Source organism: Varanus komodoensis, unplaced genomic scaffold (assembly GCF_004798865.1).
Source record: "Varanus komodoensis strain SLA01 unplaced genomic scaffold, ASM479886v1 scaffold13_3, whole genome shotgun sequence".
Taxonomy (NCBI): domain Eukaryota; kingdom Metazoa; phylum Chordata; class Lepidosauria; order Squamata; family Varanidae; genus Varanus; species Varanus komodoensis.
Window position 1 is genome coordinate 8,309,337 of NW_025335409.1, and position 8,403 is coordinate 8,317,739.

At 41.8% G+C, this 8,403-nt stretch overlaps 1 pseudogene; it reads left to right on the top strand.

Annotated features, from left to right (window-relative positions):
• Positions 1-2,257: 2,257 nt before the first annotated feature.
• Positions 2,258-8,403, top strand: part of LOC123019975 — a 17,210-nt pseudogene continuing 11,064 nt past the window's right edge.

The window sequence follows — 8,403 nt, forward strand, 5'->3', positions numbered from 1 at the left end:
TAAAGTGTCCTATGAAATGCTAGTCATCATGACGCTGCTGCTTTATTCTGTCATATCACATACTTATTCACAAACACCATCCCAAGGAGTCAAGCATGCTGTCTGAAAACCCTGAGAGCAAAGTGTGCCTTGAATCAAGACACTATGTTGGACGCTCTGTGCTGTGCCCCCACCCATCAATCTACAGGAAATTACACCATCCCAAGGGAAAAAGGATAGCCTGGTATTCCACTGTGTAATTCCCTACTGCAGCTGATGGTTGTGGGGAAATTTCTAAAGTGTTGTCATTGCCTCAAGTGTATTCCTCTTGAACTCTGTCCTGACCATGGCAGGTATGCTATGCTAGGAAGCAATATTAACTGGGCTGGTCTGCAGTTGTGTGGATGCCAGTCCACTGTTCTGGGACTTAACTGGGAAATTACAGTTAACTCTAACTGAAGTGTACCTCCAGTTTTAATCAGAAAAACCTGTGTGTTGGAGGTGCTAGACTGCAGCTTCTTTATTGAAATTAATTCCCTAAGATCCACTACTGAGCAGCAGCCCTTGAAAGGTACATGGGAGCTACTTTACAGTGGTTTCTTCCCACAATGGTCGTGCGATGTATAAAGACTGGCCCCATCATGTGGGTAGAACAAAGTACATGTATACATGCCTATGCACTGTATATCTTTCCACATCAGATATAGACATTATAACCATCCGCATTTTCCCTTATAGCTGCTTTTCTGAAATGTTTGAAATGGCTCATGGTGACTGCTATGTTCCATCCTAAGCGCTTGTTTCAGGCCTATCAGGTGGCACAGATAACTTCAACGGAACTAAGAAAGAAGGGCTGAAAGAAATTCAAATCAAAAAGTGTGGGAAACCTGAAGAGGCAAGGAGCCTCTTGCCGACTCAGTTTAGGGTTTTTTAGGATTCTGTGCATGCAGCTGACTCTTCAGTGTGCAGTCAGTGGAAGAGGACATTATGGATTCCTTCATAAGAACCACAATTAAAATAAGGCATATTATAAAACATGTTATATTAGAACTTATTATAAAACAAGAAATTTAAGACACCGAATATAAATTAAAACATGTACAAGTCAATCAGATCGAGCCCAGAGGCTAGCAACATTAATTGCATTCATTTGTGCCTCAAGTGTGCACTAATCTGAGCACAAAGGACAGGCATACATATGTGTTGTAGTCTGAATATAACCGCAATCACAAAGGGCAGAAGCCACCGAAAACCTCATTTGGATCTTGTTGTGCCCATACACACTATATTCAAAGATTTCCAACCTTCCCAACTTTCATCAGAGCCAGAAGCTAACTTCTCCATTGGCTCCATCCAGTGTTGGTACTTTGTGGCTTTCCATGGGTCCACTCTACTTTTAAATTCTACAAAACCTTCTGTGCACATAAGGAGGCTCTTCCTAGATTTTAACAGACCATAAAAGGGGTGTTGTCTAAATATTGATGGTTTAAGCCTCTCTCTATATGCTTCAGGTTCTCTGTGGATGGCAGGGGTAGGTTTAACGCATCCAGTGACAATGCTACTACTTTCATTCAGGGCAATGTCTACTTTCCTAGCATGTGCTGATTTAGACCAAATTGAGCAGGCATATTCACCTGCCAAGTAACAAAGGGCTAAAGCTGTTGTCTTGACAACACAATATGACAACATAGGATTGAAAAACACATGGGTAAGATAATACAGGGGTTTGCAGTAGGTGTGGATCAGTGGGTTTATTTTCGCCAGAGAGTAAAGAGGAGTCATCCATAGGAAGAGAAAAAAGGAACATAAAGTAATATTAATTCCATACAAATCCTAGTTGCTTGGGGCTACCCCTAAGGGATTCTAGAATTCAGGCAATCATTGCATCTAGGAGAGTTGCTGAAGGTGGTAGGCAACTGCTGCTTCTGAACCAACTCATCAAAGATGATGTTCCCTGTGTTCCTTATCTTCCTTTTGTGGTACTCTTTTCAGTATACAATAGTTGTACCCTTTCGTTTTCTGCCAGCACCACTGCTGGTCACTTGCTCAAATCCGCAGCACCGTGTCTACCGGAGACATGGCAATGAACTTAGGTGCTCGTGCTTCTGGGATGGGAAAATTGATTCAAAGTATTCAAGAACTCCAGGACTGAGGGAAGAGCCTGGTGTCGAACCTTCCTAGCACTCTCAGTGGTACCGGGACTCCAAATTGATAAAGAATATGTATCACTGGTCAGGCCAGCTGGTGCTGGATACAAGTTTGGATGCAGGAAGCCCCCATGCACCTTGGGCCTTTATTCGTGTCACGGTCCAGTGTCTGTCAGAAGAACCTGAGCATTGACATTTCCAGGCAGGATGTCAGTCTCTTCCTTTTCTCACCACAGTCTCTTCCTATCCTTGAATGGCAACCAGAGCAGTTTGGCTGGTGTGCATGCCTGAAGAGTTCCAGCTGGACTTACTGCTTCAAAAGTCAAGGGGGTTGGGCTGCAGAACATCTCATCCCCAGCAAGCAGCACAGTGAACCAACTTCATCCACTCCTAATCCCCATGCAGAATTGTGCCGAGTGTGTGCACCATATTACAGCTACCGCAGGACAATGTTCTATCCCCACCGTGGATTCTATGCTGCTTCTCTCCACAATGGGAATGGGCCTGAACTCAACCATAGCCTGGACTTGTACATGCAGCCTGCTCTCCTCTATGTATTCAGTGCCTCTTCCAAACTTCCCAGTCCCCCTCATAGAACCCTCAACCTGTCCTGGACTGCCAAGCCTCCTTCGAGTAATCCCCTCAAAGGAATCCAGTTTAACTGGTGTTGCACCAAATGGAAATTGGATTATTCAGTAATGAAGCTGACTCCAAATACAAAATTCCATCAACATCAAGTTGATTTACTCTGGGCAAATTTCACTAGACCAGTGCATATAGTGGAACCAAATGCACTGGAAGAAAACATGAAATATTACTCTATTCTGAAAATTCCGAAATGGCAGAAATCAGCAGTTGCATCTCAAACTGACACTTTGATTCCTGGCATTGAGCTTTTGTGTGGCAAACTATACTTATATCCTAATCCATTAGATTTGAATAAGGTCCTCTTAGCCGAATTTGGCAGAAATCCAGTGACGTTGTTGACTGTGTTTTTCATCTTTGCAAGCTACATCTTCTGTCTTTCCTGGGCTATGATCAAAGATAAAGCTGATTTGAAAAGAAAAAATAAAATTCTAATCTTACCAGACAATGACCCCTCCCATGGAATGCTTTATGTGGTCACCATATACACAGGGAGTCAGTTGGGATCAGGAACCACAGCAGATGTTTTTCTCAAGTTGACAGGTGAGAACGGTGCCAGTGATGTTCATCACATAACTCATCCAAAGTTCCCCACTCTTTTTCGTGCAGCTGTGGACACCTTTCTTTTAACAACCGGGCATGAGTTAGGGGATATTTCTTCCCTTCACATCTGGCACAATAATGCTGGTTCTTCCCCCAACTGGTATTTAAGCAGAGTCAAAGTAGTAAATATGCGCACTAATGAATCCTGGCTGTTTCTGTGCAGAAGCTGGTTTAGTCTTGGCAAAACTGATGGCAAAATAGAAAGGTAATTTGTGTCTAGAAACAGGCACACACAGTTATATAAAATGGACCACTTTTTCATAAAACTTGCCAGGCGCTTGGAAGACACTCATATATTGCTCTCAGTATTTATGCAGGTTGTCACTGGTTCAACAGGCCCCAGAGACTATCTTGTTGTTTAGTAATAATGCTCAACAAACTATTATTTAACTTCATGTTCTTCAGTGGTGAAGCTTTCAAAGAGGGTCTTTCAGTTCAACAACAGTATCTGAAATCAGTGTATGTTGGATTGGTGAGTGCTTTGCTTTCTATCCCCTTACACATGACTATAACAATCTTATTTAGATATTCTGAAGAGAGGCCTTCAGCACAAAAGACAGGTGAGGGTGGAACCAAAAGAACCCTTCCTTCTTTGTCCCAGTGGCCTTTTGGACATTACCAGTTCAACAGATACTTCATTAGTTTCTCTAAGGTCAACTGTGGAACAAGAGGACAATGAAGCAGTATCAAAGAATAATATTGTACTTGCCAAGGACACCGATACAACTGACATAGAAAAGAGGGCTTTGGCCCCCACCTCCTTGCTTTTGAAAAGGCCACGATTTGCATGGTGGTGGAGAAATGTTGCTTGGACACTGGTCTTTTGCATATCTGCAATTTCTTCATGTTTCATCATATTATATGGTTTGACCTACAGCTATACAACATCAATAGAATGGCTTATTGCTTCCATTATATCATTTTGTAAGAGTGAATTTTATTAGTATCCCTAAAGATGGTCCTCATCTCAGCTGTGACTTCTATTGGGAAGAAAACCTATGAAGGTATCCCCTGGATAAACACAGAGCAATACCAGGAGATGCAGCTCATCACAGTAGGCGAGAGGGGGTGGGGGTAAGGATACGAGAGAGATTCACCATGAACTTGTCAGAGTCAGACACACCAAAAAATATGAGCCTTTAAAAGAGGAGGAACTCATCCCCTGTGGGGGAAAAGAAGAGCTCAATACTTGTTTTGTGAGGAATGTCATCTGTCCTCTTCTCTTCCTGCATTTTCTGCATTGCATACTCTACAGCAGTCACCACTACCATTTATCTGAGTAAAGCTATACACAATACATTCTCCCTTGGTCTCTCTCAAATACCTAAGTTGGAGCATGTCTACACATGGATGAGCAATGTCTTTGTGCCTTCAATACATAATGATTATCAATCCAGCTATCTTTCAGAGCCTTATAAGAGCAAATAAGAGCACAGAATACCGAAAAGTTATGTTTTCGTCCAGACAGCATTATGAATCATGTGTTTAGCAAAAGCCATTGCCGTCATGGATATGATACCGATCAAGAAGATCAAGTGACTGTCACGGGTCCAGGACAATCCCAGCCCATAAATCAGATTCCCAAGTCCCCAGCAGTTTTCAAGGATTTACCTACCAGTCAGACAGTCATCAATGGGAAAGAAAGTTTTATGGACTTTTAAAGACAGCTAGACCTGGGGGAGACACCTTTTCTTTTTTTCCTCAAGAATAAAAACCCAATACAACATTGAAGCTGGACAGTTTGAGAAGGAACAACTGGCTTGATGAGCATACCTGGGCAGTAGTTTTTCTGCTAACAGCATTTGATCCAGATGTGGATCTATATTGCAGCATTAGCATTATGTTTGAAACCCATGACTACAGATAATCAACAACAAAGGTTGAAAAGCAGGCAAGTGTGTGGCAAGAACAAAGTTTATCTTTCTGTTTATCTTTTTGTTTGAAACATTTGTAAACATAGAATAAATTCCATGATGTTTGTGTGACCAGCTGATCTCTAGATTTTTTTTAAACATGCTTACATGGAATCATAGAATAGTAGAGTTGGAAGGAGCCAAGAAGGCCATCAGATTCAACCCCTGCTGTTGCAGGTCACCAATTTACACCATCCCATTCAGTTGAGTGTCCATAATTTCAACAGTATTTCATTCTCCTCCATAGCAATTTCCTCTGATGTTCCCTTTCTGTTAATTCTCTTTGGGATTTAAGTACCTATGAACTCTTATAATGAGTCATATGTCACAATGAGAAGATACATACCATCTTGATATGTTAATATTTTACTATGATGTCAATCAGCCCGTAAGTAGCAAGAAAGCATTTAATTTCTATACTTGCTCCCCAGTCGACAAGAACATTGTTCTATCACTTAAAGAAGAGCCATACAATAGTGGGATAAATTCATAAATGAGCAATAATTTCACAAGGAATGGCAATATTGAATTTATTCTTACTAAACAGTATGGCAAAAAGATGAGGCTTAATTTAGGCACTAGTTCCAGTTCCTTATTGCAGGAAAATTCCAAATACTGCTTAATCAGTAGCCATAGTGAAGAATTGAGTTTAGATAATCCTGCCACCTAAATAGGCTTTGACCTACCCAGAATCACAGGGCTGGGGGAACAGTTCCCTTCAAGTTATGCAACAGCCCTCCCCAATCAAAATGCTTTTCTTATATGTGGAACAACCCTATGGCTCCTTGATATTGTCCAGAGGGTAACTGAATACTGGGGATTGCCCCCTCCAAGGTCAGAGACACTGGCCAAGCCTCCGGGGAATCAAACATCTGTCTGGGCCCATAGTGGCTGTCCTCCAAGGTTGGAGAGGCACCTCAGAAATGGTGGAAACAGAACATTTAGTTGGGTGGGATGGGGGACTGGAGAGGCCACAATAAGCACTATCCTGAGGCCTTTCCAACCTCCTTTCCTCTTCTTCTGAAGCACTGACACTGGATTAATGTACAGCAACTGCTTGCAAGCTCCCTGATGACCCCTTTATTTAAAGGATGAGGTGGTAACAGACCATGTTGGAAAAACAGCTAACTTCTTAATTGTTGCTATATTCTGTTGCATCATAATAGAAACCCCCCCCCAAAGAAACACTGTGCTTATGACACATAAGCACACTGTATGACACATACAACATGTGAACTTTTATTGGAAATTCAGCTTCATTTTTAAAAAAGAACTGGTGCTGACTCTGCAATAAACTTTTTGTTACCAAATTCTACAGCAGGGGTCCTCAAACTTTTTGAACAGGTGGCCAGTTGACAGGTGCCAGCGGTGGCTGCGGGCTGCCAAGGCGGTGCCAGCGGGGAGGCGCGGACCGCTGTGGTGGCGGGGCGTGTTTGCACACGCGCACACATGAGGCAAGGAGGAGACGGGGGGGGTGCGGGGTGAGGTGCCAGCTTGCTCCAAGTGAGTCCAAAATGACCTCCTCGTGAGCAAGCTGCACACGTGCCCAGCAAGTGCAAAACCTGTGGGGGCAGCTCGGTTAAAAGGGCATGGTGGGTCGGATCCGGCCCGCGGGCCTTAGTCTGAGGACCCATGTTCTACACACACCCCCTCAGCATATAAACATGTCGGGCTCAGTGTTCTGCTGGATGCTTTCTTGAAGATAGGTTGGCCTGGATCTTGCCTATTTATTTCCTTATTTATTATATTTATATTCCAAACATTCCCGCAAAGAACCTGTTCCTCTCCATTTTATCTTCGCAACAACCCTATGAGGTACATTAGTCTGAATATTCAGTGACTGGCCCAAAGTCAATCAGAGAGCTGCATGGCTGAATACAGACTAGAACCAGGATCTCCAGAGTCCCAGTGCAATATGCTAACCACTGTGTCACTCTAGCACTCTTATTATGGTATGCACAGAATTCTTTAATGGATACCTGGAACCCTTTCTCTGAGTGCAGAGGCTTCTGATCATCAAAGTCAGATTGTCCTTTTAACATAGGCTGACCCCAGATAACAAGTACAAGGAAAACTCTATATCCCAAAGTAAACATTGGGCTATCCCAAATAATATGGTCATACTTCCAGGGGAGCATCATTTCTGAGATGAAACAGAATTGCATGTGTGCTTTGCTTGGGTGCAAGACTCTATCAAATATATACGCTTTGTGCACCCCACAGTAAGTTTTGTGCCACCCCAGTAAGGTTTGGAACATCCCTTACCACCTCTTCCTTTAAATAATTTGGTGGAAAAAAGAAGGGGTCACTTAGGAGATTGTTAATAGTTCCTAGCTATATATAAAAGCAATGCCAAACACCAATATGAGTTAATTTGGGAGCAAGCAGCTGATCAAATCAGGCATTAGGGTCCAGCTGATGTTTTATTTCCTAAGTCATATATAATTTTGTGGTTAGGGACCATAGATGCAATGGTTTCTGTTTTGTTTTGTTTAAACCGTTTTAGATTCATGGCCACTTTTTCCTCTGTTCTATCCATTTACAGCTTTCGTTTGATGTTGTTCCTCATAAATCTGTCTTCCATTTGTTCTGAAAGGTTACATTGCTTTTATTCTGTATATTCATGATCATCACACACCTTTTATCATGAAACTCCTAAGTCATAGCTGAAAGTACTTCCTCCATTCAAAATAATTTACATATCAGGCTATAGTGTAGAATCCAAGTACTTAATTACATGCTTGGTGGGGCTTATGATCATATGACAGAATATTTCCTTTTTCTATAAAATCTCCTGAGATGGTGCATTTCACAAGTTTTTTTTAAAATGATAATACATCTGTTAAAAGTGGATATGATGGATCTGATTCGGAATGTTCACTTGCAGTCCCAGATGCTTGCTAACTTATTTATGTATTTATTTTATTTAGCATTTTTATATGCCGTCCCAGTCGCATAAGCCTCGGGAAGGCTTCCAACATTGAAAAATATACAATCAATCAATCAATCAATCACGCATATATAAAATATAAAATCTGGATTCATCCTGGCAGTAAAAGTATAAAACCAATAAATAACATTAATGATTATTAAAATATTGTTTGAATAAAAAGGTC